Genomic DNA, 25,468 nt, shown 5'->3' on the forward strand with positions numbered 1-25,468 from the left:
ATGTACCACCCACATGAAGTATCTCGCTTTAAGTGGCCCTCCTAGGAGGCCACACCCAACATGTCCACCTCTATCTCATTGGTCAGATTTTAGTCATATGGCCATATGTAGGTGCAAGGGAAGCTGAGAAATTTAGTGTTTCCCCCAACGGCACATTACCCAGGGCTCTTACTGAAGGATAAGAGAGAAATGGATATTTGGGGCAAACAACTAGCAGACTCTGCCACATTCCTACAAACCCAACTACCACATTTGATGGAAGGCCAGCAGACAAAAAGAATCCAAAGACAGTTTCCCTGCTCTCTAAGAGCCCACAATCTGACTGAAGACTAAGACAAATGCAGCTGGAGAGATAAATGACGATATCAGGCAGGAATAAAATGGGCCACAAGTCATGTTGCAGTCTTGGAAGGGTAAGTTTTATGCAAATAAGAACGCAATTAATTACTGAGCACTTACTGCATCCTGTGTGCTATGTTAGTCACTTTATGTATTTGTACCTCTCCTAGTGTTCATAACCACCATGTAAAGGAGGTGTCATGACCCCTGTTTTGCAGAAGAAACAAACTTGAAGCGTTATGTGATGTGCCTGGGGCCACACGGCCAGGGAGGATTTAGAACAAGGACGGTAGATCTGCCAAGGCCAGAGTTGCCTGCCGGCTCTAGTCCATTAGTGGTGGCTGCCTAGGGCAGGTAGTGGCTGTGTGGAGGAGGATTCTGAGAGTGGGTCTGAGCTCAATGAGAAAGGTGGTGATTGATTAGCTATGACTGCCATGGACTAATGAGGAGTGGTGGCCTGAGTGCCACATATTTCATAGTTCTGCTTTTGAGACTTCTGGGGGTCAGTCTGTCTGCAGAAATGCTGCATTTGCACTCTGATGTCTACATCTGCACAGAGAGGGGAGGGGAGGCACACACTGCCATGAGGTAGACAGTCCTGGGTACGAGGCTAAGAATCCTTTCTGACTCCTGTGCTTTCAGAAAGTGGGTGCCTAACAACTTTCCAAGATGAAGGCCACTTGCAAGCCCCAAATTATTCCTCCAACTAACACATGTCCTCAAAAGTAACAAAAGAAGTGACAGCTACAAGTCAGAACAAGGTGTAATTTTATTTTAAACCCCAACTTTGAAAAGATAGAGCCACCATCTCAGACTGGAGCAGAAGTGACAGGTCCTGTCCTGAAGTACCGTCCCTGCCGACACCCTGGCCACTGGGCTCCTCTCTTCACTCCCACAGACCCATGTGACGGGCGCGCAGAGGGCTTCAGGAGTCACACGCGCAGGCCACCTCGTCTCCACGTCCCCATCCCCAGGCAGGTGCCCCTCCTCTCACATCAACCAGCCAAACGCAGCTCGGGTGCCCTGTCCTGCAAGAAGGGACCCTCCTCCTCCCAGGCTGGGTTAGGCGGCTTTCCTCTCCTCTGAGCTCTGCCACCTTCATCACCGCCACCCAGTACCCAAGTGTCTTGATCGCCGGCTCTCACTGTCCCTGGCACAGCACCTACCATTTGATGGCTACCCTCCCCTGACATCACACTCAGAGCCAAGCATGGTCCTACATATTTTCTGTTCATCAGAGTTTCTCAGGCTCAGCCCCACCGACACCCTGGGCCTGATACTTCTCTGCCGTCGGGCTGTCCTGTGTGCTGTGGGATGGTTAGCAGCAACCCTGGCCTCTACCTACTAGATGCCAGTAGCAGCCCCACCCCAAATTGTGACAACCCAAAGTGCCTCCAGGTAATGCCAAATGTCCCCTTCGGGGCAAAATCACCCCCAGTTAAGAACCACTGAAGGACAGTGTCTCTGAGAAGCCCAGAAGCTTGCCCAGGACCACAGAACTAGTGCCTGTGCTGAGCACCTAAGGCTGCTCTTGTATCTCATCTCAGCTCACAACAGTCGGATGGAGTGGGTACAGCTACCCCTGTCCTACAGATGACAAAACAGAGGTTCATAGAGACTCAAGAACCTTCCCAAGGTCAAAATGGGAGCCAACCCTTTCTAGAACTGAACCCAAAAGGCTCATCTGGCTAAAGCTGCTGGTGAACGGTCACCCTTATTCTAGGACAGGATGAGTGGGAGGTGCCCAGCGAGACCAGCTGGTTTTGAACCACCTGTTTCTTGAAGGCAATGCACTCCTGGCTTGGTGGCCTTTCATATTTATTTCAGTGCCTGAAGGCTGCTACTTGGGGTATGTTCTGTTGGTAAGAAAAACAGAAGAGGGGGTGATCTTGCATACTGAGCTCCCACCAGATTGTTACATGATGGGTTACAGGTGGCAGCTGCCGCTCAGTGATAGTCACTAGGACTCCCAATCCAAGGGCCCCCCCACCCCAAGAATAGTGACGTCAAAGGAAAGGAAATTGAACCCTGTGCAGCTGGCAGGGCAGCTAATTTTCTGTTAGGGTGCGTCTCCATTTTCTCACGGCCCTGCAGTTGGGTTTATGAACCTCATGTGTACTTCTGGGGACTGTGGGGAGGAGTAATGAGGACAGACAAACATCTCAAGAGTTTGGGCACCACTGGGTAAGTGGGCTGTTGAGTAAATAAAAATAGCAGTAAGTACTTCTAAAACTTTTCTATTCAAGGACCAAAGTGCCTACTGTTTGGGTAACAACGGACTTTCTCCTTTGCTTGTAGAAGGTGAGCATTTGGTTTAGAATCCTGGGTAGAAGCCCTGTTATTCCCCAGGACTGGTCCCCAACCTGATCGCTCAGTTCAGTGCAAATCACGTTTCTCACTGGGCAAAGGAGCACGTTGAATCTGGCCGAATATGCCTCCTCCTGTGTTTTCATGTGTTCCCTCTTCTTCAATCCTGAGCTCAGTCCTTCATCAACTCTTGCTGGGAGCCCCAAGGGGCCCCCAATGAACCCCACCTTCCCTGTTGCCACAGTGACTGGCCCAGATCACCCATCACGTGTGCCACCGCCCTCTCAGAAGCAGTTCACAGGCTCCAGGTCACATTCTGGGAAGTGTCCAAGCTCCCTGCACAGTAGACAAAATCTAGATTGGACATAAAATGGTGCCCTCTGTTTACTGCGGCCTGCTCTGGATGGCATCTATGACCCAGGCCTGAGCCAGTCAGTTCACTCCCTCATTCTCTTGGCCACAGACATTGGTTGAAGAATGGGCACAGGACCCCCTCTGATTTGGGGAGCCTTTTGCTGGGATGAATGGCAAAGAGATTGTTACTGTTTTCTCACTGACTTAAAGTTGATCATATTTAGAGCTGCCACAGTTGACTTGGCCCGTGAGAAGAAAGCCTGTCTGAGAATGCACCAACGGAGAACAGAGCTGGGAGATGTTGGGAGCAGGTGGACCTCATTTGAGCCCCTGATCAACCTGTGCCTGAAGCTAGTCAGCTGCAAGGAGTAATAAATTTCCTTTTCATTTAGGCTGGTTTGGGTTGACCTGTCTGCCACTTCCAAGTGAAAGTGCCAGATACAAATCTCATTACCCACTTTAAACAACATAATCTAGCTGAACCTTTGGCAATAACAGCAAGAGCCATTTTTCCTGTTTGCTATTTTTATTTTCCTTCCCAGTACATCCACGCCCTGTCCTTACGGCCACAGCATCCTGATTCTGCTTTAAGGGTCCTGTCCCTTAACCTTATGCTAAGCCAACCTTCTCCACCTCCAGGAGGGGAAAATCAGAGCTCTGTGAGAAGTCATTTCACTGCCGTGAAACCTTGCGAGGAATCCCCTCCACAGGGCCGGCTCTCTCAAACGAAAACATTTACTGCTGGCTCCTATTTTGAGAAACGTTCTTGACAAGCTTTTTCGACTCTTCTCTGCTCATTGAGTACACGATGGGTGCCTCTTGGAGTGTGAGATCAATCCTGAATCACCCATTCAATTAAAGGAGGTTAATGCATTAAATCTGCCACCAGATGATAAAGCACAATTACTGACTGTGCTGTGCTTTTAAGACTTGAAGCAGAGAGACTAAAAGGAGCTCCCTTGTCTTAAAACAAAATGGAAAGAGAAATGACTGCTGCAGCTGCCTCCCGGGCTGCGGCAAGGCTGGGCGCACACTGCGAGGAGCGTTTCCCCGGAGCTGAGCTGCACGGGTTTGAATGCAACCCCCTGCCCCACCGTCCATACACACGCTCATTTACCGGCTGGGTATCCCTGGGGAAGCCGCTTAGCCTCTCCAGCGTTCCCCTTCTTCATCTGTGCAATGGAAACAGTAATCGTTCCTCCCGCTTCCTTTCTAGGGTTGTCCTGAGGCTGGAATTGGTTACGACCCCTAAAGCACTTTGTGCAGGAGGCTGGCACACAGTAGGCACCGTGTTGAATGTCAGCCGCTTTTATCAATGACGCCTCTGCATTGTGAGGGTTGGGGAGGGAGCAGATAGACTGCAGGCAGAATTTCTGGACCACATCTACACTGAAGCCACATTTCTGCAGGTGAAAAAGCCCCAGCTTAGGTTCACCCCAGGGAGAACTCTTATCTTAACCAACTATTTACTACGCTTGCTTCATTCATTCAGTCGGCCAGACAGTCGTCTATCCACCTCAGAGGTACTGAGCACCTACTCTGTGTCTGTGCTGAGAGGGACGGGGGCCTGGGACAGTCACTGCCCTCAAGGTGCTCCCATCGGGTGGAGAGAGGATCACAGGAACAGAACATCACTGCACAGTGTCAACAGTGCTAAACCGGGACACCTCCCAGCATGAGAGCTCTGAAGGGGGCCACCTAGAGGGGCGGCACACACTTTCTGTAAAGGGCCAGACAGTAAATATTTTAGGCTTTGTGGAATACAGTAGCTCTGTTGCAAAGACTCAACTCTGCTGCTGTAGCACAAAAGCAGCCATTGATGATACATAAATGAATGGGTAGGACTGTGTTCCAATAAAACTTTTACCTGCAAAAACTGTCAGGGGGCAATGTGGTCACGGGCTATAGTTTGCCGACCCTCGATCCAGAGTAACTGTCTCTGAAGATATGATGGGCAAGGCCTGCAGCGTGGAGCCGGCACTGCCGGGAAGAGACAATGAGACAAGAGAAAGGCCTGTGGCCTGCGAGGTCAGTTTTGGAGGCGGGGGAGAAAAAGGGTCCCCCTCGCTCAGCAGGTCCAGGAAAACTGTTTCAGTACCTGTGCCAGGGTGGGCCTTGAGCAGTAACTCTGGGAAGGGCAAGAATTCCCCCAGACCACCTGGTCCTCCAAAGAGGAGAAGCCAGCACCTGCCCCATCCCAGGATCCGTGGCCAGTGTTTGAACATCTGGGTCTCTTCACACGTCACACATGAGGAAGTGGGCTCAGGGAACTGCGCTGCCCTGGACCCAGCCACCTTTACCTCCCTGGCCACCCATCACAATGGGGGATGCAGTGGTAAGGAACAGCAGCAAAGGGGCAGCTAGCTTTATTAAGTGCTTGCTGTGTACTAGGTGCTGTGTCCAGAATTGAACGCTCACGACTACCCAGTGAGGAAGGTACTACCATTACCCGCTTCACAAGTGAGGAAACTGAGGCTCTCACAGGCTCGGCAACCCGACCACAGTGACACACGATAGTGTCCGGCTGAGTCCAGAGTGGCCCCAAAATTCACACCCTCCTAAGCAAGACGTGGAGCTGATCAATTAGGGTGCAATGAGCCCTGGGGCTTTTCCAGAAGAAAAGGGAAAACCTGTTGCTGGTATTCATTATTGTTTGACTCATCAGAGTATCTGCAGGGAGGGCTCTCTGCTTCCCTGGGTCAGGGCTTCATGAAGTAGTCAGGGAGGAAGGAAGCAAATGTGTCACCCCAAATGTGTCTCTTTGGCATGGGCATTATTTTAGGCTGATTATTTTTAAGAAACAGAAGGCTCAGAAAGTCTTTCTTTTCAACCCCTCTCCCCTCTTTTACTGCCCAAAAGAATTTAGATAAAGGGCCTGGTCCAGGAAAAGCATGACTACCAGAGATGTCTGCAAGGAATACGGGCAGGTGAGTGGAGGGGACTTGGCAGGGCCTGGAGACCAGAGTCTACTCTGTGTCCCGCTGTCTTTGCCTGGCCCAGCAATATCTGTTTACCAAACACATATTTTTCCAACTCCATGTGAAAAGCTTTCCTCCCCTTTGAAGTCCCACACCCCTACCTTCAACATCCTCTTTCACCTTTAGCTGAAGATGGTATTTAAGGTGAGGGTTTTGGCCATTTTGGCGAGTGACTCAGTTTTCCTGGGTCTCTTCTATACGTTATTAAACTTCTGTTTGTTTTCCTCTTGTTAATCCTGTCTCATGTCAGTTTAGCTCTTAGACCAGCAAGAAGAACCTGGAAGAGTAAAGCTGTTTTTCCTTCCCCACAGTCGGCACAGTCGGCAGGATAAATGCCCCTAGCTGATCTCTGCCTGCAGGATCTACTGGAAGTGAGAATGGTAAGAGCCCCCTTTCTCTTTTCTAAATTTAGATCAGTAGGAGAAAATATTTGTGGAGCCAGTTCCGCGGGCTTAGCGACTCTGGTAAAGTTGGTAGAGTGCTCTGGGCTTTACTTCCTCCCAGAGAGGGTCACTGTTTTCCTCTGCCTGAGTGTCTTGTGTTATTTGTCATAAGAAGGAAACTCCATAGCATAAGAGAGGCATAGACGCTATAAGCCTGTCGTCCAGACCAGCCCCACAGGCTGGTGACTTGGCAGGTCTCATCAGAAGGGCTTCTGTTTTGACAAATTCTCCTGTGGGTTAATACATACTTAAAGTAAAACTGCTAAGGAAAATCTCAGAAGCCAAAGCTGCAAATATTGGTGAGCATAAGTCGAGCATTTAACAGCCATTAGGGTGCATGCCATCTCAGGAAGGCACTTGTGGCAGGATCAGTTGTTCACAAAATGGGTTAGACAGCAGGTCACCTGTCAACCTCAAGAAGGTGTCTTACAATGAGGTACACTGTACCGCAACCCATAATCCCCAACTCCGAGGCCCATCCCTCTTAGGTGTTAATTTGGTTCCAAGAGACCCAAGGCTTAGCTGAAGCTGTTAATGTGCATATAAGAAAAACGAGATGAGGTTTTCCCTTTTGTCTTATTCTGTGCCCTGAGAGCTTGTTTTTGTGACCAGTGAGACTATTCTCTCTGGTCTCTGTCACCTAGAAGGGGCATATGTACTGGTGTGCATCTGGCAGTCAGTCAGCTAGACTGGGATTCTCAGCGGCTGTAGCTAGTTGGAGAAGCACAGGTAACATCTCTTTGTCTAGTCGGGCCAGGTCTCAGGGGAGTTTGTCACCTGGGGTCCCAGTCCATAAGGGGTTTTTGTCATCTCAACCCTCAATGCTTTGTTAGTGCTGGCCCTACACCATCCTTAACACCTGTATGACCAAAGCCTCTGCTTCCTTAGACTGTTTTGGGGAGTGAACTCTACGGACCTAACGAAAGCTCTGTCTTTCTGAACTCTCCTCTGGGGACACCTCTTGTATCCGTGGTTAAGCTACAAAAAGGCTAATTGGTGTGAGTCACCATTAAGATCCTCCTCATCAATGGCCAGATGATGAACTCTTTGAATTGGAAAAACTTCTAAATTGGTAAAATTTTAGAAAGCTCTCATCATAAACACAGGTTTTATTGGTACCTGGGGAAAAACATCAAATTAAAAGGTGGATACAAAGAAATATAATGGCTATCCTTAAGAACTCCCTTAATTAAAAAAAAAGAAAAATTCAAGTTCGAGAAGCCTTATTGAATTTGCAAATTTACAGTCTTAGCTTCCTAATAAAAACATTAGGTCAATACAACTGAATATCAAAAAACCCCAAACAACCTGATTGAAAAAATGGGCAGAAGACCTGAACAGACATTTCTCCAAAGACATGCATACAGGTGGCCATCAGGCACACGAAAAGATGCTCACAATTGCTCATCAGAGAAACGCAAATCAAAACCATAATGACATATCACCTCACATCTGTCAGAATAGCTATCATCAAAAAGACCACAAATAACAAACGTTGGTGAGGATGTGGAGAAAAGGAAACCCTTGTACACTGTTGGTGGGAATGTAAAATGGTGTGGCCACTGTGGAAAACAGTATGGAGGTTCTTCAGAAAATGAAAACTAAAACCGCCATAGGATACATCAATTCTATTCCTGGGTAAGTAGCCAAAAAAAAAAAAAAAAAAAAAAAAAAAAGAAAACACTAATTTGAAAAGACACATGCACCCCAATGTTCATAGCAGCACTATTTATAATAGCTAAGATATGGAAGCAACCTAAGTGCCTATCAAGAAATGAATGGAGAAAGATGTGGTAAATACACAGTAGGATACTACTCAGCCATAAAAAAGAACAAAATTTTGCCATTTGCAGCAACATGGATAGACATGCAAGGCATTATGCTAAGTGAAATGCGTCAGACAGAGAAAGAGAAATCCTGTATGTTATCACTTATATGTGGAATCTTAAAAATAAAACTATTTAATATAACAACAACAACAAAAATACCCAGACTCACAGATACAGAGAACAAATGAGTGGTTACCAGTGGGGAGGGGGCGGAGCAAGGAGCAAGGTCGGAGTTCGGGAATAAGACGTACAAACTACATGTATTAAGTAAATAAGCTACAAGGACATATCGTATAGCACAGGGAAGACAGCCAATATTTCATAATAACTATAGATGGAATATAATCTTAAAAAACTGTGTATCACTGTTTTGTGCACCTGAAACTGTAATATAATACTGTAAACCAACCATATCTCAACAAAAAGAAATTAAAATTTAAACAGAAAAGACAAAGAAGCATTAGGTTAGTTAACAAGAAAATGGGAATAGGCCAAGGGAAGAGTCAAGGGACTATTCCTAACAAGGTGGAAATTTTTAAAGGGTTGTTAAAAAAAATAAGGTAAATAAAGCAAACACTAAGAGAGGTGGGACAAAGAGGAATCAGAAAGGGAGGAGTCATAGGACTGGTCCCAGTAGAATGGAAATCTGAAAATGGTTATTAAGCAATGGGGTAAATAAAACAGATGTTGATGAGGTTAAAACAAAGGCTTTAATAGAGTACTATCTAAGGTAGGGTGGGCCAAAGGGACCCCTGTTGATCCTCCAACAGTAAAGGGCCTCAGCGAAGAGGGTATAGCTCAGTGGTAGAGTGCCTGGGTTCAATCCCCAGTTCCTCCATCAAATAAATAAACAAATGAATAAATAAGTAAATAAATAAATCTAATTACCTTCTTTACCAATCAATGAATAAAATAAAAAAAATAAATCAAAGGCTTCAAACAAGTCATCTCTATTTATCTCAGTTTAGAGAAATTTAAAAGGCCGGAAGGCAAAAATTACGCTGAGAAACCTGACCAGCAAACCTTTTGGGCAGTTAAGCCAATTAATCAAGTTAAAGAATGACAGACAGGCCTAGGACCCTTGGCTCCACCCCTCACTTGGGAGCCAAGGCCTTCTGCACAGGAATGGGTAAAATGGCCAAGGTGGGGGGAGAAGTTTCCAGGACTCCTCGAGGAGCCGTGACACCAAAATCCACTGGTGGGACTTTGACATGGGCTACGATTAGACTGAGAAAACGTACAAATGCAAGGGTTGATTATAAAGGTTGGAATGTTTGGGTGGGTGTTAAGCGAAGGAGGCTGTGTCAACACAGCCTGATGTTTTTTATAGGAATGGATGCGGGGTCTGGCCGGGAACGCTTCCTCTGCCCAAAATTCAAAGACTGAGACTTGTTGATGGGGCTCTAGTGGAAGCTACGGTTAGAGGTATGACAGTTGACGGAATTGCAGTGAAAGTTTGTAGGAAAACTGGTGTCTTTGATGGGCTTTATGTAGAACGGTTGGTCTCTTTGCCTGACTGTACTGTGAGATGGACACTGCGTCTGGTATTGTAAGACAGGGCAGGAGACCCACCCTTGGAGCAACGTTAGTTGAACACACTAAAGGGAGCCAGCAGGGCGGCCTGAGCCCACACAGGGTGAGGTGTAAACGGAGGCCAGTGCCCTAGGGCTAATGGAAGAACCTGCCTTTGTCTTGCAAATCTCTACCAGCTAATTCAAACAGCAGAACTGAATCCACAGAGGCGTGGGGGAGGGGGGGGGGGCGGGGGAGAGGGAAAGAAGCCTGTTTTAAAAATACAAACTATAAGAAAAGTTCTTTTGCCCGGTCTCTAGACCACAGCCTACATAAGGCTACTTGTCAAACACAAATCTTAAGTCCTCTCCACAAACGGTAAAAAGACTTTAGCCATTTGAACAGAAAAACTTCACTCTTTCAAACTGCCAGAACAAAATCTGGATCCAACTGTTTTTTTTATAAACTAGTGAGTTTTATATTACTGTACCCATCTCGTGACAAAAGTTTTTTTTTTTTAAACAAAAGCTTTACGATCTCTGTTTGCATCTGTCAGTATGCTCATATGTGTGTCTCTATGTGCAGAGATGTGTGATTTCCTCCACTCTGGGTATTTCCAAAATTAATTTGTAAAAGAGTTCTATTTAACTGGCTTAGACAAACAAGTCCTTATCTAAAAATTCTCAAAAATATGAGAAACTAGAAAAAAAAAATATATATATATATGAGAAACTAACTCCCCAATTTTTTTTCAAGTTAACATGATATAAAATAATCTTTGGTGAGTAAAAGCTTAAGTTTATCTGTTTAATTGAGATGAGCATGTCTTCAGAGTAACCAGCACTAGGTCTAACGCCAACATGCAGCTTTTACTCTATCTGGGTTATTAATCAAGTAAGTTCATGTTATCTCTGTTACAAAATTTTTCAGAAAAAAAAAATATGGCTTGAGATGATGGCTACTTTTATCTAATATCTCATGAAAGTCTTCATAGGTAATCTCAACATATTTGTTAATAAAAAGTAAAATCAAATAGACATAAGCTGGATAAAGTTTTAGGTGAACCTTTTAACAATAATTATGTGCGATGGTATACGTATGCTTAAAAATAGTTTTCAAAATCTTTTCCAGTTTACTAGAAACCTTAAGGTTTTGCTAAGCTGAGTTAAATGATGAGTTAGGTTAAATTCCCTGTATATCTAGATCGTTTCCAAAGAAAACAAAATCATAAAACATTAGTTACTGAACACAGGTCTATCTACTTCTTGCTTCCTATTGCAGAAAAACTAAGGAAAAAGTAGGGTCTATTAGTAACCCTGTGTTGTGCCACACTGAACGATTACACTATTTAAAAGGGCACATTGTTTCTGGAAACTATAAAAGGTATATGTAAATTTGCCAAGCCAAAAAGTGCTAATGACAGTTCACAATTATTTACTTCTTTATTTTCACTAGAAATTAAAGTTTCTAATTAATATATGTGACTAAGTTTACTAGAAATAGAAGGAAAGTAATTCTGCATGCAAAGAAAGTAAAATATATCTGGGGGTAAGTAAAAGTATGAGATACAGAGATGCATTTTTACTGAGGGAAATGCAGGTGATTTTTGTCCTACAGCTGATTATTTCTAAACAGGAAAGAGAATAAGGAAAAAATGAAAATGGACACAGAAAGCTTTAGGTTTGCAAAAAAAAAAAAAAGAATCTTGGAAAATGAATTTCATGTGTGAACAAGCTGCTAAGGAAGGAAAACATTTAATTGAGCGAATGAATTTCAGTATCAGAGGTACACCGGTGCAAACTTAGAATTTGTTTTTTCTCCGTTAAAAAGACAAATTTATTACATTATTTGTCTGCTCTTAATGAGAAATGGTAAACAAACGTCTTCCTTTACTTTAAACGTAATCTGTCTAGAAAAACAAATATTGTATGTTTTGTCTTTGTCTAAAGTCTTAGAAGGAAAAAAAAAAGCTGAATCTTTTCAATATTAAAAGAGCTATGGGTTTTTACAACTACTGAAGTCTCTGTACTTGCCTGCAAAGTCTTTGTTACCACAGTTAAATGAATAAGTGTTGTTTCACTGGCGACCTAGGATCCTATTTAATCAAGGGTTTAAAGCTTTTTGATATTTTTGACAAACTACCTCCAAATTAAATTCTAAGCAAAGTCTTTTTTAAAAAAAAAAAACAACTCAAACGAATCAAGTTTCCAGAAGGCCCCGGAACATTTGCTCTTCCTCCTCATAAAAGGGAGATATTAAATGAACTAGGCTTGTTTGATATGTTAAATTACATGGGAAGCTGTGCTAAATAAGTGATACAGGCCCTCCTTACGCTGTGTCGGTACAGGTCTGTATTACAAACGTTCCCAAAATCATATGCGATCCCTAAAAATCTGACATGTCCTGATATAGTGATGTCAACATAATTTCAACTGTTATCTTAAAACACTGTACATCACAAAAACGACTACACACACTCTCTTACCAAATGAACTCTAAACATGATCATTTTTAAGTCTTTTTTTTATTGTTTAGAGACAGTTATTGTTTCACTCAGATGCTTTTACAAAAGCTTCCTGTAAAAGTGTTTTATCTTCAGAAAAATTCATGGAAAGGAATCTAACAAGCACTCTGAAATACCAGTTTCAGGACCTCGCTCATGCTAACTAAGCACGCGCTCTGTCACCGAGGTGTGCCCTCCCCTCTGTCCTGTGTCACCGAGGTGTACCCTCCCCTCTGTCCTGTGTCACCGAGGTATACCCTCCCCTCTGTCCTGTGTCTTTGAGGTCTGTTATCTACCTATAAACTGGACTAGATCCTGAATTCTTACAGTTTCCTCATACCTACATTCCTACAACTCTCCAAACTGACATTTCCAATTTCCCCTAACCTTTTGACTTGGAATCATTAAGAACGAACATTTCCAATTTCCCCCATCCTTTTTACTTTGAACCATTAAGAACTAAAACTGCCCTTTTTCCTGAAGCCCTATAAACTGAAGCTAGACAACTTGATATCAACTTCAGAGAAATCACCACAACAGCTCATATACAATCTTAGAGCTGTTGCTCTATCGGGCCACTTAAACAAGATCGCCAGACATTCAAACTGCAAACCTGGAAGCTCTGTCAGTCTGTCACTAGCTGCCCTCACTCCATCTAAAGATGCTTCAAGCAGGACATTTAAACATCTTCTCAACCGGCTGCCTTCAAAACTCAGAAACTGAGATTATGGTTTGCTCCAATCAGTAACCATTGTTTTTCTTTTGCTTCCATAGAAGTGCCTTTTATTAAACACCTGGTTGTCTGTACCACAGGCCTAACCACACCACTGCCTTCTGAAATGAGTTTAACTGGACTGACCTACTGTCCGGACTAAGAGACTGGTTCAATGAGATGGGACAATCCACAAACTCAACTTCTGGACTGTGAAACTTCTGGAGACATTTCAAAGGTGAGACTGTAGGGAAGCAAAATTTGCCATCCCAAACTGTGTCTCTTTGGCATGAGGATGATTTTAGGCTAATTACTTTTAAGAAACAGAAGACTTGGGAAGCCTTTCTTTTTAAATCCTTTTCCCCCTTTAACTGCCTAAAAGAATTTAGATAAAGGGTCTGGTCTAGGAAAAGCATGACCACCAGAGAATATGGGTAAGGTTGAGGCAAGGAACTCGGCAGAGCCTGAAGACCAAAGTCCTGTCTTGTGCCCTATGGTCTCTGCATGGCCCAGAAAACATTTGCTTACCAAACACTTCTTTTTCCATCTCCATGTGAATTGCCTTCCTTTCTTCTGAAGTCACAAACCACCCCAACCCTGGGCCCCTGCCCCCCTGCAACATCCTCTTTTATCTTTAACTGAAGATAGTATTTAAGGTGAGGATTTGGGCCATTTTAGTGAGTTATTCACTTTTCCTGGGTCTCTCCCATGTATATATGTTATTAAACTTGTTTGTTTTTTTTTCTTGTTAATCCCGTCTTGTGTCAGTTTACTGCTTACACCAGCCAGAAGAACCTAAAGGGTAGAGGAAAGTTTTTTCCCTTCTCCATAAAGCCATCCAGCAGTGCAGCATCCCTGGTTCCACATAACTTATGCTGCTCTGACGTTTCAGTGCAGTACAGATGGTCCCTGACTTACGGTGGTTTGACCGAGGACTTTTTGACTTTATGATGGTATGGAAGTGATATGCATTTAGTAGAAATCCTATTTCAAATTTTGAATGCTGATCTTTTCCCCAGGCTAGCGATATGTGGTACAATCCTCTGTCGTGCTGTTGGACAGCAGCAGCAACCGTAGCTCCCAGTTAGCCAAATAATCATGAGGGTAAACAACCAGGACACTTATAACCATTCTGTTTCTCATTTTCAGTGCAGAATTCAATAAATTACATGAGATAGTCAACACTTTATTATAAACTAGACTTTGTGTTAGGTGGTTTTGCCCAAGTACAGACTAATGTAAGTGTTCTGAGCACGTTTAAGGCTAGGCTCAGCTATGACGTTCCGTTGACTGGGTATATTAAATGTACTTTTGACTTAGGATGTTTTCAGTTACAAGGGATTTATTGGGATGCAACCCCATCGTAAGCTGAGGAAGGTCTTTACTGCCACGTCCCTACAGGGTCTCCAGAGCAGTTTCCACAAGGAAGAATAGGTTCTGCAAAGAGGAGGGCTGGCAGAGAACACCCACCCTGACCTGGGGCCATGCATGATGAAGGGGGATCCTCTGCCTTCCTCTTCCTCTGAGACCTTCCTCAAGGGTCATTCCTCTCAAACAGGAATTGGCAGCCCACAGCCTGCAGGCTGAGTCTGGCCTGCTGCTTGTTTCTGTATAACCCACAAACTAAGAATGGTTTTTACATTTTTAAATGGCAGGAAAAAAAATCAAAAGAATGCTGTTTCTTGACATGTGAAAAGTGTGTGCAATTCACGCTTCAGTGAAAACAAAACACAAACTTTTATTAGGACACAGCCACAAGCATTCTTTACATGTGGTCTGAGTGCTCTGAGTTCTTGACTACAAGAAGAGAGCTGAGTCCCTGAGACAGACCATATGGCCTGCAAAGCTTGAAATATTTAGTGTCTGGCCCTTTACTGAAAACAGTTGTGAGCACTTGCTCTAAAGAATGCACAAAAAAAAAAAAGGAAAGAAAGGAAGAAAAGAAAAAAAGAATAAGAAATGGGGGGGTGGGGAGAGGCACCCTTTATGATTTTAAAACTTACTAAAATCCACAGAAATCAAGACAGTGTGGTACTGTCTTAAGCATAGGCATATAGATCTATAGAACAGAACTGGGAGTCCGAGAATAAATCCATTCATCCATGTTATATTGATTTTTGACAAGAGTGCCAAGACCATTCGATGGGGAAAGAATAGTTTTGCAACAAATGGGGCCAGGACAAGGGGACCCACAAGCCAAAGAGTGAAGCCAGACCCCTTCCTTACACCATATACAAAAATTAAGTCAAAATGGATCAAGACTTAAATGTAAGAGCTAAAACTATAAAACCCTTAGAAGAAAACAAGCCTACATCTTCATGCCCTGGGGTTAAGCAAAGAATTCTTAGATAGCATACTAAAAGCACAAGGAGTAAAACAAACAAACAAATAAATTAGATGTCATCAAAATTAAAAACTTTCATGCATCAAAGGATGCCATCAACAAAATGAAAAGACAACCGCAGGATGGGAGAAAATATTTGCAAATCACAAGTCCCAGATAAGGGACTTGTATATAAAGAACTCTTACAACTCAAAAATGAAGTAAAATAATAACCCAATTTAAAAATGGGTAAAGGATTTGAATAGACACTCCTCAAAGAAGATATACAAAAAGCCAATAAGCACATGAAAAGATGCTCAATGTCACGAGCCATTAGGGAAATGAAAATTAAAACCACAATGAGACACTACTTCACACCAACCAATAAAACTGGTGCAGGACCCAGCAATTCCACTCTTACAAGTAAGTATACCCAAGAGAACTAACTGAAAGCAAGTGCGCACACAAAACTTGTACACGATACTTACACTGGCATTATTCATAATAGCCAAAAAGTAGACACAACCCAAATGACCATCAATGGATGAAGGGACACACAAAATGTGGTCTATCCACACAATGGAATACTATTCAGCCATAAAAAGAATGAAGTACTGATAACTGCTACAAGGTGGGTGAACCTGAAAGCGTTACGCTAAGTGAAAGAAATCAGACACAAAAAGCCATGTATTGTAAGATCTGTATGATTCCATTTACATGAAATGTCACAAAAAGGCAAACCTATGGGGAAGCCTGCAGAGAAAGAGAGCAGAGGACTGGTTTCCAGGGTTTTGTGTGGGAGGAGGGGCAGCGATGGGGAGTGACCGCTGACAGGTACAAGGTTCTTTTCAGGGTGAAGAAAATGTTCTGGAATTAGATAGTGGTGATGATTGTCCAGTCTTGTGAATCTACTAAAAAGTAACTGAATTGGATACCTTAAAAAGGTGAATTTTCTGGTATGTGATCTATTATCTCAATTCTTTTCAAAGGAGAGTGAGGAGACATGGTCGGAGGGAAGGAGATGACAGGTGCTGCCACCAGCCCTGTGCTGTGCTCTGACTTAGGCCCTCATGACGGCAGCTTATCTGGCCTCAAAACCGTCTGATAAGGTGGCGACAACACCATTTTACACAGAAGGTCTAAGTGGTGAGGCCGTGAGCCACGTACTCCGAGGAGGCAGGGTTGGGAGGGAAGCCCCCATCCGCTCCTCCCACACAGGCTGGGCGGGTCAGCTGGCCCGCCAGGCACCGCCAGCCCCGTTCACTGACAGTCGCAGTAAGAACATCAGACAGAGGTGCTGGCAGCCAGGGCACACGTTTCAGGTGTCCTCCATGAGGGGCAGAGTGGGGACAGAGGCCAGGGCCCTGGTGTGCCCCTGAACCTCCTGAGCCTCTGGGCCTGGGGCTGGCGGGGCAGCGGGGGGAACAGCTGTGGGTGGGGAAGGAGCCAGGGGGAGGTGAGGCCCGGTGGGGTCAGCTAAGCAGCAGCGCCCAGGGAAGGAGGGTCACCCCATCCCTCCCCTCACTTTCTTTGCCAATTTCTTTCAGACGTGTGCCCCAAGACTCAGGTGACACCTGCCCTCCAAGAAGGCCTCCCTGCATGCCCACCACCCCAGGACTCCTCTCTCCACGCCTGATCCACTGCACCCCAGCAGCCTCAACACAAGATCCTCTCCCCCACGAGACCAGGAGGGCCTAGGCCCCCTCCACTCCATCCCCAGTACTGCGCACAGTTCGACCCCTGCTGTACACGGAGGCTAAGAGAATGAATGAATGAGTGAATAAACGAAAGCATAGGGAAGGAAGAAAGTAAGAGAAAAAAGGGGAAAGAATAGGAAGAGATGGAGGGAGAAAGAAATACATCACATTCGTTTTGGCTGTGGTGAAACAATATAGGATTTCAGTAACATTTTACCAAAAAATAACAGGTCTTTGAGGACATGCTCTCTGCCCATGTCTCACTCTCAACTGGCACACAAACGGTCTTCCAGAATCTCAGGTCTGACACCCTCCTTTCACACGGTCAGAGATGTCACCTTGGTCTAACCCCAACCCTCAAGTTCACAGACAAGGAAAGCGAGGCCCCGAGAAGTGAACGGCCATGTCACTGCAGGCGGGGGGGCCAGGGACCCCGCAGAGACCTTCGAGGCACAGAGAGGCCACCCAGCCGCCCCGCACCCTGAGTCAGGCTGGCGCCTGAGCAGTCGGGGCCGCGAATGCCCACCTGAGCAACACGGGCGTCTTCCTGAACTGGCACCTGGATCACATGCTGCTCTAGGCCTTCCTTACAGGTTAACACAAATGTTCTCTTGGGACTGCAGCAACCAGAGCCCCCCTGCTCTCCTGGGTTCAAGGTCGGCAGGTTCAGGGGTGCAGATGCAGGCAGCATCCTCATGGGGTGAAGAGCCAAGACAGCCCCCAGCCCGCCAAGGGGCTGGCTTCTGGGGGGGTCACAAGGCCCTGGGGGCATGAGGTGCTTGTGGGCACACCACCCCTGTTCTGAGATAGGGCACAAAGGGAGGGATGAACAAACAGCAACAGCGCCCTTCCCTCCTACCACTAGATACCCTGCCCTGCCTTCTTGGGGTTCAGGGCTGTCCCCAGGGCCCAGGTCTCTGATCTTGGGGCTCAAGGAACAGCCACACCCTATTTTGGGCAAACAGAGAAACGAAAGCAGTCACTGAGAGCTTACTACATTGCAGACACTGTTTAATATTTTATATCATCTTATAAAGTGGTTCCTGTTATCATCCCCATTTTACAGACAAGGAAACTGAGGCTGGAGAGGTCGGACAAGCTACCCAAGGCCACACAGAAGTCAGTGGGCTGGTGCTTGACTCCAGAGCACATATTCTTGCTGCCCCAGCATCTCAAAGGCCATGAAATCAACAGCACCTGGTAAACTCACTCATCACCCCTGACCTGGGGAATGAGTCTGGGTGGTATTAAAAAGGACACCCACCTTAAGGGCCTCAAAACAGAGGGCAGAAGACACACCCTCTGGTAGGTGAGCCACGCAGGGGAAATGAAGATCAGAAACAAGACAGCTCTGGTTGGAAAGGGAGACTTCAAAGAGGGTGGTGGGCAGGGGGTGCCAAATTTCGGCTTCTGTAACAGTTCTGGGATCTGGAAATGTTTTCACGCAGACACCAGAAAGTTGAGTGGGGCCTTTGATCTCTACAATTCTCATTATTTTCCTCTTAGAAGACTTACTAAAGAGAGTATTCCAATTAGTGGACATTAAAGCAGAGGAAGAAGGGTCATTACGTAGACTATTATTTCCCTTCAAGAAATACACCATTAAGAAAAAAAAAACACTGACAGAAGCTACCGGAAAGTGTGGCTGACCATGCTGTGACAACAGTAATTACCCACGGTGGGGGTGGGGGGGAGGAGCATACCCCCACAACTGCCTGAAACGGGCGGGGCAAATACACTCTCAGAAAAGCGCGGCTGGTTCTGTCACTGGGTGCCCCCGCCCCTCAGAACCACCTCAGCCCTACCCCATGTCACCCTGGTGGCACTGCCACAGGCCCACCTCTACCCACACCCTCGCCCATATGACGTGGCCCCAGGCCCAGCCAGTCCTACCACCCCTGCCCCATGTCGGTGGGCTGGCGCAGTCCACCCAACAGGGCCCACCCCCCTCCCGAGCTCTTCCTTAAAAGTAATGTATGGTCACAACATGGCAGACAGTTCCCTGCCCGCTGGCCTTGCTTCCCTGGACGGCCGCAGACCATGCAGGCAGCACGAGGGACACAGTGAGTCGTGGATGGTGTGAGTCCAGCTTCCTGGCCTCAAGGATCAGAGCTGGCCAGCACTCTGCTCTGTGGGTTTCCACAGTACTCTCCTAGTTCCAGAAGCTAAAAGCTTTCTTGCCTACTTTTTTTTTTTTTTTTAAACATTTAAACTAACCAAGTTCCTGCCACTGGCACGCAAAGGATCCAGACTGGGACTGCCCTGCACTTGGACTTCACAGATGAGCGTCTGACTCTGGGCACCGCATGAACTGCCGCCGTGAGCACCTCGACGCTGCTTCTGACGCGCCTTTTGTTTCGTGGCTCCTGTTTGGGCCCTTCCCTCCACTCGGGATGCCCTGCCCAAGAACAGGGTGCTCCCTGCCTGATCACCCTTCCTCTGGCCCAAACATCTCTTCTCCAGAAAGTGTCCTGACCTAGCACTCCACTACCCAGGCCTGAGCTAAGTGCCCAAAGCCTGGACTTCTCCAGTCCCAGGGTTCACCTCTCTCACCACAGGGCATTACCACAACAGCACTTACCCTCCAAATGCAGACCATCAGGCTCCCTGAGGACAAGGGTCAAGTCTTAGAATACAGAGACGTACCAGGAGCTGTGAGTAACAACACCCGTCTGGAATGGGGAAGACAGACTCCTTCGGCTGGGGTTGCCAGTAAGCCCCAGGGCTCGCTCCCAGGCCACTGATGAAGAAAGGCTTCCCCATTGTATCTGCTTCCCAGCACTAACTGCTGAATACAACTACAGAGCTTGCTCACTTGTTTGCTTTTCGAGCTTTCTACACTAGAATGTTCTGTGGGAAGAGGGATGTATCCGTTTGGGTTCATTAGTACACCCCCAGGGCACAGAAGGAAGTCTGGCACAGAAGGTACTCAATAAATATTTGTTGGTGGGTTCCTTGGTTGGCTGGTTAAAAGAAAGAATAAATGAATGAGCGAACGAATAAATGAACAAACTCCCAGAAAGCAGCTGTGAGCCATCCGTCCCTGCACTGTGAGCATTGCCTGACCGGCTAAGGGCTCCGGTAACAGCTCAGGACACTGGCCACAGGAGCAGCGTCTCTGAATTCTCAGCACCGAAGCAGAGAACGTTTACTTCGTTATTTCTTGACTTTGTTCCACGCGGGGAGAAAATGAGAGAGCATTTGACATAATACAGACAGACCCGTTTCTGAAATTCTGCAAAAGGTCAGCCTTTTTAAGAGGGGATATTTTCACTTTCCGACGTTTTCCATCAAGTCGGGTTTTTCACTCCACTGCAGATCTGGGGAGCGTCGCTCTCACGCTGCGGATCAACAAGCAATGTAAGAACAGAAGGAAGGCCCCAGCCCTTAAGAATGAAGCAGGAAGAAGGAATGAACACTCTCTCCCTCCTCCTCCCCACCAGCCTCCACAGCTCAGCTAATGGCGTGATGTCGTCCGGGTCTGCGCTGATGGGACACTTGCCTGGGGGGGGGGGTCTGCCTATTCCTCTGACAGCCCCCTCTCCTGGGTATCCCCCAGTTTGCTCTCACCTCTGGGCCTGGGAGCCAGCAGGACCCTCTGCCTCTCCTACCCACCGGGCTCATCCCAGCTCAGCATTAAACTCTGGTTCAGGCATCACTTCCTCCTGGAAGCTTCCATGACCTCCCACCACCTCTGCCAAAGAGAGTGAGTGTCTCTCCTTATTCTCCCACTGCAGTTTCCCTATTTCTGTAGAGCTCACCTACAGCACTGATAATAAGGATGACAGAAGAAATACAATAGCAACTGTGAACGAAAAATACTGCAAACCATTTCAGTAAACAAAGAATGCTGAAGCCATCAAGTCATCAGCGGCTGCTGCCACCCCCAAGTGGGGACAGGCCTGCAGTCCCGCCTCTGCAGCCATGCACAATGGTGCACCCTGAGGGGACTCAGAATAAGAAAGGACAGGACACTGGCCCTAGATAGCTAGGTGCTTGTCAAAGGAATGAGTTCAATGAGCCCAAATGTTTGCTTCCTCCCATACATAGAAAAGCACAAAATTCTTTAACTTGAAATGCCCGGTTTTCTTTAGGTAACAAGTAATCTTTTACTGTTCCAACTACCTGGTCTTTGTTGTAAAGCTCCTATATATCCTAGCCCCTCCCCTACCTCTTCGGAGCAGTCCCTCAGAGCATCTGAGAGGCTGTCATCCCGGCTCGAGTCCTCCCGCCAAATAAAACATAACTCTCGACTTTAGGCTGTGCATTTATTACAGTCGACACAGCTATCGCGTCCTACGTATGAACCGTACACGCAGGCCGGGCAGGATACGAAGTGCTGTGCGTGTAATCTCCTCTTATTAATTTCATCTAATCCTCATAACCCCTTTGTGAGTTTTGTACCACCATTCCCATTTTACAAATGAATAAACTAAGCCTTGGGGCTGTTATCAAATTTGCCCAAGGTGACAGTTTTCTCAGGGCAGAGGTGCAAATGTCAACCCAGGAATGACCTGATTCCAAAGCTGGGGTGTCATTGCTGATCAGGTAGGTCTTTCCGTTCCCTGCAGCCAACAGCATGCCAAGTTATCTAAGTGTCCCCTCGACTCCAGACTTCACAGTCATCATTCCAAACTTTATCACCACCTGCAAGTTGGGTGATATCGCATCCATTGGGCAGGTGAAGAAAGCAAGGCACGGGCAATTTAACAAGTGGCCTGTGATCACGGAGCAAGAAATCAGCAGGGTCAGGATTGGAACTCACATCCATCTACCCCAGAAATCTAGGCCCTTTCTACTGTATCACACTGCCGCCCTCTCCTCCAACCACAGACCTCTTCAAAGAATCTAAAATACAGCAGAGCCCTGAAGGATATCATGGTCCTCTGTAATTGTTAGGACAGTGAGAAACTGGAAAAAAAACTAAATGCTGAACAATAGGATTGTTAAATTAATCAAACAGGGAGGCCACAGACTGGGTGTCTCTGGAGCTTTGGGAGTCTACGTAAGCAAACAGAAACCTAGGTCACAGTCTGACCCTGTAAATCGCCTCAAGGTTACAACAGCCCATCACAAACAGCCAGCAGGGCTTCCCCAAATAATGTACCCACTTCAGCTACAGCCAATCACATAATTCCCTTGCTTTGCATCCACATCTTCTCCATAAAACCCTTGCCCAGCTCCTGTCAGTGGAGCGTTCGAAACCACTACCAGTTTGGTCCTGCTTGATGGGAATCCATGTTTGTTCAGATAAACTCTTAAAGTTTTTACTACAACTCGGTTTATTTTTTAACAGTATGATCAAAGAACTTATATCACAATGGGAGAATAGCATATAGTGGTGAAAGACGATTCTGACAAAGTGCAGACCGACGGGAAAAATTACGTTAGATGAAAAAGCAGGACACAAAAGTTCATCCGTAGCATGATTCCACCTACAGAAAAAATGCATAGAGAAAAGACTAGAAGGAGATATTAATTGCAACTGTTATCTGTGCGGTGGGGCTGAGTCATTTGTTTTCCTTCCTTCTAACTTTCTTTTATTTTCCAAATTTTCTATAATGAGCAAGTGCTACTTTTAGCATTTAAAAAAAAATTTTTTTTAAAGCAACTGGCTATTGTGAACTAGGGCTGAGTCCTAGCTTATTTTTAATCCTTGGAATGGACGCCATTCTGAGTTTTGATTAAGGGTAATTCAAGCCTTTGAAATGTCCAAATTGTCTCTGTTGATTTTTGGAGGCGAATAATTGCATTTTATCCTAAACTTATTTGCAGCTCAAATACAGCTCAAAATCTTGTTTTGATTACTTGTTTAGGGAAAGAGCAACAGCAGAAAATGCGCAAGAATCACATTTGCATGATGGGTGATGAGGCAGGGAATTACAGTTGGGGGTAAAAAGAAATGGAAAAACCCCTGAATATTCAACAGTGTGTACAGAATGTAAAGCCTACTGCTACATTCACGTTCACACCCGACACATTTTCTTTCCCCTCCACGCAGTCTCCTGCGTCCTCAAAGGTAAAAGGCGCATCTGATAAACGGGGCTGCTGCAGGCAGTCGAGCTTTGAATAACCGCTCGGCGGGAGTCCAAGTGCTTCATTTGATTTTCCTTAAGCAAACTGTTCTGGGAGCTTGCCCTCAGGATGGCTCTCCTTTCTCCCGCTAAGCTAGCTGCTTCCTTTCAATGTCTCCCCAGTCCATTTTGAGCACAAGAGAATTCTGATGCTTGAGGTTGTTAGCGGATGGAGAGACCCCTTAGCTGGGAAGCCCACCAAAGTCAGAGGGACAGAGTGAAAACTGCTTTTATTTCTCAAAAGAGGAAAAGGAAGGAAAGCACTTGACCAAGGAGAAGGACTGAAAAGCGCTCGAGTGAGGAAGAGGGGCTGGAGCGGGGAGCCGTCTGCCAAGGCGGCCAGTGGAGACAGCTGTGGACTTTTATGAGAGGCATCCACCATCGTGTCCTCGTTCTGGGTGTGACGGAGCCAATCAGTCCTTGTTCGAATTTTTCAGTCCCCATATGGACTTCTCCAGTCGTTGTCACAGCAATCGTCAACTGTCATGGGCTGGCAGGTGTGTCATTTAGCATGTTAATACTTTATAATGAGCGAATGAGGCTCGAGGTCCAATGGAAGTCAAATCCTCCACCATCTTGGACTGGGTTCTAACCAGTTCTCGTTTCTTCTCTGCGGCTGCCTCCTGAGGCTTAGGTAAGAGTAACTGGTTTGACCTTGGAGGCAACAGTCTTGGTAACACAAAGTAAAGTTGATTTTAACCAGCATGCCTGCAATCTGGTAGCCCCAGCCTCCCCCGCAAAGAAACCATCTCCAAAGATTCTGTTCAGCTAAGTTTTAAAGGGAAATGAAGGAATAGATAGGTAATCAGAGTCACTGTTGTTCCTTAATGCCTTCAGGCTCGTCCTAATCAACTGCCGGAGCTTGCTCTTCTATGACTCAGGGCACCTGAGAGACGCCAGCTTTTCCACAAACAAGAGGCAGGAATTGTGGGGAGGGGGGGTGTCACACAGAGTTCTGCTCCTTTTCGAGGTCAGCAAGACACCAAGGAAGACCCCTGGGACCTTCCCCTGGGTTCCAGCCTTTCCTGATGACAGACCAGGGTCCTGGGCAGTTTTATTAACAGCAAGCAGCTCCAAGTAGGGCCCATTCTTTAGGTCATTATTTTATTTTGATTAACCACCAACTGCCAACTGAATAGTAGTTGCTACTAAGTCACGAGCAACTCCTGCAGCTAAAATGTATTTTTCCTTTCATGAATGATTTTCTTGTTTGTTTTCCCCACTATCTGTCACAGAGAAATGCCGAGTTTTGAGGTAAAGTTGGAAAAAAGATAAAGAAAGGGGAAGAAAACATACAAAATCTCACTGCCCAGAGAAAATCATTTTTGGTTCATACTGGAAACTGGAAAAACTGGCAGCCCACGCAGGTTAAAAAATTTAATTACTTGCCAACATTTAAATATAAGAGATTTAAATGTTTAAATCCAGATTTCCATTTAAAATAAAAAGCCTGAGAGACTGGTGGACACAGTCTAAATTCTCGCATGGTGACGACTGGTTGGTGCTGAGAAGTAGCTGAGCTGAGTCATTTCTTGCCTGCATATGAAGGTCTGCTACAGTTGATTTAGAACTTTCCATTTATTTTTCCTTATGCTCATGTATACATTTAAAAATGTTTAGGTTATTTTTTAAATGGGACTAAGTTATATTTTCTATTTAGTTACCTACTTCCCCCGTTTTGTCATATATAAGAAAGAACCTTCCAGGCTGACAGATAAGATTAACATGATCATTTTTAATGGCTACATAATACTTACCTATCCTGGCTGATTGTTCCACGGGTAAGCGTTACTTGTTGAGGTACATCGTATTACTGCTCCACCAAATATTCCGTCTCCTCTCTCAGCAGGGCTCCCTCTCTGCAGTCCTCCCCATAAGAGGATTATTCTTCCTGGCCCATCACCGTCAGGTTTGAGCATGTGTCTTGCAGAAGTGGTAAGCATCACTTGTGAGCAGAAGCTTTCAGAGGCAAACAGTGCCTTCCATCTTCTCTCTTCCCCCTGCTGTGAGAGTAGTTCAGTGCTTCTTTACTTGGGATCCTGGCACACAGACAACATGGGCGGGTGTAATCACAGCTGACCCAGGATGGACGTGTAGCATGAGTGGGGAACAGACATGTAATAAATTTAACTTTGTCAACTACTCAGATTTGGGGACTGTTTGTTACAACAGCATAATTTAGCCTCAGCTGATTGATATATTAAAGTTATACTAAAGTAGTAAAAGTTAAAAAAATAAAATAAAATAACTAAAAAACTGACTAAAACCATTTTCAAAGGTCTCTGGCCAGTGCCCAAGCCTGGCCCTGAAGGTCCTGGCAGGATGTGGCCGGGGGCCGTAACTCCACGCACTGGATCCAGTGTAGGACGATCCACGTTGGCCCTGCAGGAAACATGC

The 25,468-nt window shown here is 45.7% G+C and overlaps 1 protein-coding gene and 1 long non-coding RNA gene across 4 annotated transcripts in view; both read right to left on the minus strand.

Moving 5' to 3' along the window:
- Positions 1–25,468, minus strand: part of SNX29 (sorting nexin 29) — a 587,367-nt gene that overhangs the window by 101,354 nt on the left and 460,545 nt on the right. The window lies entirely within an intron of this gene.
- LOC116657587 lies at positions 553–13,441 on the minus strand. Its single transcript, XR_004312748.1, has 3 exons — positions 13,432–13,441; positions 12,228–12,229; positions 553–882 (listed from the first exon to the last, which is right to left on the minus strand). It is a non-coding gene; the product is annotated as an uncharacterized LOC116657587 (long non-coding RNA).

The sequence above is a fragment of the Camelus ferus genome, chromosome 18 (assembly GCF_009834535.1).
Source record: "Camelus ferus isolate YT-003-E chromosome 18, BCGSAC_Cfer_1.0, whole genome shotgun sequence".
Lineage (NCBI taxonomy): Eukaryota > Metazoa > Chordata > Mammalia > Artiodactyla > Camelidae > Camelus > Camelus ferus.